Raw genomic sequence first — 5,759 nt, forward strand, 5'->3', positions numbered from 1 at the left:
AGTCATGCAGTTTGCTGTGTGTGAACGTTTTAGATTCCAAAACCACCTGAAACCACGGTCAGGTTAGGCCAGTCCCCAGCCTGTGAGATACACGAACCAAACATAGGATCTGAAATCTGCATGTTGTAGGTCTCTGAGCTCTTGGGAAAGTTAAAACTGTGACAGATACTAAATGTGAGTGTGAAAGTTCCAAAGGAACATTCTAAAGCACACCTTTTCCATCGTCCACATTCTGTATCTCCTCCCCCTTCCCGGAGTGCAAGGCTTTCCCCCACAGCCCATGTCCTCTTACCAGTAGGAGCTGTGTCAGACCCCTCAGCGGACCAGAGGCAGAAGGAAGGGTAACCTGTCTGTGTTTTTTGCTGCCCTTCTACCCCCTGCAAGCATGCACCAGTTTGAGAGCTGGTTTGCTGTCGAACGAGGAGGCTTGCTTTGCTCTGGAGCGTAATTCCGTGTCCATCCTCTTTGTAGGTGTGTGACCCTGGCAGCAGAGCGTGGTTGTTTCTGGCCATTCAGAGGTCCCTACAGGTGAAGCAGAAGCAAGCCCTGGTGGTCGCTGGATGTCCTCGGTGTCTGAAAGGTGAGTGGGCGGCACTTGGCCTGGAGAGGAAGACTTCCTGCTTCCAGGAGGGGATTTTTGAGCTCCTTGGGCAGTGGAAAGATAAGGAGGCAGCAGGCTGCCTGGGGTGCCTAGGCAGCTGTGGCCATGTGCAGCTGTGAACAGCAAGGAAGCCAGCATCAGGCACTTCACACCTCGCTCCACAGTGCTGGCCCCCTTTCTCGATGGAGTGTCTTTCTGGGTGGCAGAGTAATACATGACTTTACTAAGAAGTAATGAATACACTGAATAAACCCATCTCTAAAAAAACTCTGTTGTGCCTTGTTAATGTGCACAGCTGGGAAGGTGCTTCAGTGTTACTGACTGGTGTTTTCTCAGTGAGTGGCTTGTATTCCTGTCCAGTCTGTTTGAACCTGAGGACATTTCTTACTGCGTTTCCTAAGTGACAGACATGGGAAAGGGCAAGAGCTGAAGTTCATGCTACTAGAGCATTCTCGTTGGCTGTGTCCGAGCAGCTGCCTGCTGTTTGAACCTGCTGCAAGCGGTTTATTTTGCACAGGTAAACAATAGTTTGAGTCTACCAGGATTTGAATACGTGAAAATAGAGTAGAAAAACCTGAATCAAAATCTGGGAAAATGAAGAAAAATGAGTTAACCAGTGAGTGGGGCTTGATGGTGGAGGGAAGTTGGTGACAGCAGAAAACAAGCAGTGAAACGGTCCACTGCGATGTTGTGGACGACACCAGCAACTGTCCTATCACAACTCCAAAATAACGAGCGGTCATCGTCACAGGTCATGGTCACACTCCTTCCGGAGAATTCTTAGTGACGGGGGAGACACAGGCTGTCCGTTTTCATCCCAGATGACACTCTTCCATTGAAGTTGGTTATGTAAGGAGTTCAGATCTCGCTAAGCTTAAGGTGATAGGTCCCTGTAATGCCTTACCACATTCACGGGCCGTGTTGTGAAAACCAGACTCGGTCAGGTTCTTCTGGAGACTAAGAAAACAGAGTCCTTGAAGTCAAGCTGACTCTGCCTTTAGCCTCCTAAATGAAAAGGTAGATAGAACAGGTCTTGTTGGCAAAGTGATTTCAAGACCTACTTATCTACCAACAGCCAAGTGTACACTGCTCTGGTGTTTCGCTACGTGGAAAGCAGCTGTGTCTTTAAAGGTGGGGATTGTGGGGTTGCGAGCGTTTTACTCTGATAACCAATAGGAAGGTAACTAGAAACTGGAGAAGGTGAGTGGAGGAAGAGAGCTGCTCCAGGCTGTGGTCTTCGTGGAGCCCAGAGATGTCCAGTGGCCTTCCTCCCTGCCTGGAGACCAGCCTGGCTTCCAGGATGCCATCTCCTAGTGCCCTGGGCTGTGGGCAACTTGGGTGAGAGAGCTGAGAAGTGCAGTACGTCCTGGAGGATGAGAGGCAGGAAGCAAAAGGCCTCGCTGCCCTCTGGATGACCAGAGCTTCAGGAATACTCTGTTGGATATGTGCAAGTGAACATGTATTGTCCCCACCTTCAACAGGAAGGAAGTCACTTTGTTTTCCAACTAAAAGACAACCCACTTGATGTTAGCCTACACAGACCCTGTGGTTGATGCCCTGCGCCGTTTCTGCTTTGGGAGGGGAAGGCAGAGCTTACAGAGTGTTGTGCTCAGTGGTACATCTCGGGGAAGAACGGGGACTGACAGCTGCTTTTTATTGTACTTTGTTTTTTAACTGCCCATTTTCAGGAATTGTCACAAAGTTCTGATTTTTAAAAAAATGTTTTCTCTTTTGGCAGATTTGTCAGCAGGTCTCAGGTGAACATGACCTTCAGAAGGTAAATCCTGCCCCCTTCCTTTCAGCAGCTTGTTGGTGGGGTTGGACGGGATTGGAGTATGTGACAAAAAATAAAGTTTTGTTTGGTTCTGTTTTAGACTTGTGTTTTCTTTTTTGTAGAAGAGAAGAAAAATGTTTAAATAAAGGTTCTTTATGCTAAATAGTTGTCATGCTCCAAGTTACGTCATCTGCCTTTTCTGAATTAAGCGGGTCTTCATGTCTGACAGTTCTAGACAGTGTTTTCTTGGTCAAATAAAATTTTTGTGAAAACCTTATAGGTGTGGTGTTTCTAGCCATTCACCCGTGTTCCTGTTACATTCGAAATACTCCATAAAAGCCCTGAGCAGTCCGCAGAAACAGAAGAACAATAAATGTCCTTCGGGACCAGGGAGGAGAGCTTTCTCTGGTCCGAGCCTGGCTCCACCTCTGGACCCCTGCCCTCCCTCGCAATGACCATCGGGATCACTTCGAAAACCCCTCACAGCAAACAAACAATCATACAAACTAAAAAAACCTAAAATAAATAGACAAACAACAGAAAGTAGAGTTTGAAATCTGATAGGAAAGAGCTGGCGTGGATTGGCTCATGCCTCGCTGGGTGGGACACAAAGATTAGTCACTCCTCACCATGGTGTTGAGCATTTTCCTGCACCCCCCCCAAATGTGTTCTGCACCTTAAATGTCGACAAATATGTTGTTAGAGTTACAAGCCAGTCTAGATTATCCTAAAATCTGCCAAGATCAGCAAAATTATACTTCAACACAACAAATGGCTAAATACTAAAATGAAATAGACGCGAGACAGCTGAATGGTACCTTATAGCCATTTTAAGGTATATAGCAGCCAGTCCTGAATATAAACTAAAATTGAAATGTCAATGAGCTAATCATAGGTTATGGTTAGGACTTGCTTTTTTTTTTTTTTTTTTTTTTTTTTTTTTTTTTTTTAGCATACTGGTTACTCAAAACCATGCCAGTTCCATAATATTGCAAATTGCTGTTGATGTTATATTGGGACTCTTAATTGACTGGGATGATATTCTACCAGCTCTAACTTCGGACCAGAAATGGTCTCCCAAGAAACTGTTCAACCCATCTGGATAATAAGTAGCTGGACTCTATGCTTGGTATATGTTTGCAAGGAAAGAATCTTGATTGAATTTGAACTGTAATACTGCATCAAGGTGGAGGAATCCACCAGGGGGGAGGGGAGAGATGGGGGGTTTCCCAGAGCCTATGAAACTGTCACATAATGCAAAATAATAATAATAAAAAAAGAAATACTCCATAAAGCCTGATTGAAACCTGCCTTTTCTGCCATACCCTGTTTCCTGCTTGGTAGGAGCGAGCAGAGGGCAGATTTGAATCTGCACACACGTGTGTCTTGTTTATATTTGGACCCATTTCTTTGCTCACAGCTGCTATATTAGTCCTGTATCAGAGGAAGTGACCCAGCTTGGCAAGGCGGGCATGCTCGTGTGTGGGAGCTACTCGATTCTAGACTGCCAGGGGTCGGGGGGTTAGTTAGGAATCTGAGCTGCTGTTTGCATCAAGAGGCAGAGCGTGGTAGGAGATGGTAGAGAGGTGTTCTGGTGTGTCAGAATGTACTGGAAAAACAAGACCATTTTTAAAATATATTTTTAATTGACCCAGAATAGTTGTTTGTATTTCTGGGGTGTAGTATGATGTTTTGCACATGTGCACCATACTTACTGGGATTCCTGTCAGATTTCATTTCATTGTGTTAGAGACACTCAATCCTTTCTACACAGTTACCCTGTTGTGCATTCACTCACCTGCTCCCCTGCAGTCCTGGACCACCCTCTCTTCCCTCTCCCCCTCCCTCCCTGATACTCTGCCCAAACTCTATTATTCTCTACTTGGAGAACAAACAAGAGAGAGACATGCAGTATTTATCTGTGGCTTATTTCACTAGTGCACTGTCCTTCAGTTTCATCCGTGTTACTGCAAGTGACAGAATTTCACTCTTCTTTAGTGGCAGGTGACATTGGATTGTGTAGTAGACTGGATTTCTCTATTGCTTCATCTGCTGATGGACATCTTGGTTGATTCTGCATCGCAGAATCATGAGCAGAGCTGCAGAGTACAACTGTCTCTGGCAGGTGCGTTCTGTTCCCTTGGGTTTCCTTTCAGCAGCAGGGTGAAGGGATCCCAGGGGGGTGCTGTTAAGAGTTTTCTGAGGGAACTCCACAAACTGTTGGCCATGCAGTTTACAGCCTTCTGTGGGGATCCCCCTTTATCTGCATCCTCACCCGTGGGGATTCGCGCTCTGATGGCCTTTCTGCTGGGGGAGATGCTAGCTCCCCTGGCTTGGGCTCACATTTTCCTGATGATTGGTGGTCTTCAGCATTTTCCCAGAATGCTTTCTGGCCATTCGTATGTATTGAGAAATGTCTCTTCCAGTCGTGCATCCTTGGTTTTTTTTTTTTTTAAAGATTTATTTATTTTTATTGGAAAGACAGAGACAGAGAGGAAGGTCTTCTGTTTGATGGTTCACTCCCCAAGAGACCGCAACAGCCAGTGCTGTGCCGATCCGAAGCCAGGAGTCAGGAGCTCTTCCAGGTCTCCCAGGTGGGTTCAGGGTCCCAAGGCTACGGGCTGTCCTTGACTGCTCTCCCAGGCCACAAGCAGGGAGCTGGATGGGAAGTTGGGGGTGCTGCTGGGATTAGAACTGGTGCCCACATGGGATCCCAGCACTTGTAAGGCGAGGATTTTAACCACCACGCTATTGCGCCGGGCCTCACCCTTGTTTTTTAATTGGATTTTTTGCCCCTGTTGGTTATAGATTCTGGGAGTTAGTCCTCTGTTGGATGAACAGTTGGTAGTATTTTCGTGTTTGCTCTGTTGATTGGTTGCTAGACAGACACTTATTAGTTTCCCATCTGTCTGTACTTGCTGCCTTTACTCTTGGGGTATTTCCTGGTTTTTGGTGTCCTCAGTTTCTTTGACCAGTGTTTGTAATTTTCATTGAAAAGATCATTTACTTCCTTGATCAGATTCATTACTAGGGATTATTCTTTTGGGTAACTGTGCATGGGATAGCTCTCTTGCTATTTTCTACAATTTTTTATTGGTATATAAAAAAAGCCACTGATGTTTAATTGATTTTGTATCCTACAGCATTCCTAAATAGACACGGATCAGTAGCCTGGGAGGCCATTGGGTCTGTACAGCCTGAGCCTTCCTCCAGCTGAGCCTGATCGTGACCACCCTGGTATCCCGGAGATAGCAGTACTCAGGTCTGGAATCCAGTATGGGTGAAATGAGTGCTAGCACACCAGTCCACAGAAATGATGTAGGGCACGTGGGGCTTGGGGGCCAAGTGAAGCCAGCTCAGAAGTGAGGGCTGGAGGGGAGGAGG

At 46.3% G+C, this 5,759-nt stretch overlaps 1 non-coding gene across 1 annotated transcript; it reads left to right on the forward strand.

Annotated features, from left to right (window-relative positions):
- Positions 1 to 1,551: 1,551 nt before the first annotated feature.
- On the forward strand, positions 1,552 to 1,678 carry LOC118759364 (small Cajal body-specific RNA 15). The gene has a single exon (XR_004996156.1). It is a non-coding gene; the product is annotated as a small Cajal body-specific RNA 15 (non-coding RNA).
- The last annotated feature ends 4,081 nt before the right edge of the window (positions 1,679 to 5,759 follow it).

Source organism: Ochotona princeps, chromosome 6, assembly GCF_030435755.1.
Source record: "Ochotona princeps isolate mOchPri1 chromosome 6, mOchPri1.hap1, whole genome shotgun sequence".
Classification (NCBI taxonomy): domain Eukaryota; kingdom Metazoa; phylum Chordata; class Mammalia; order Lagomorpha; family Ochotonidae; genus Ochotona; species Ochotona princeps.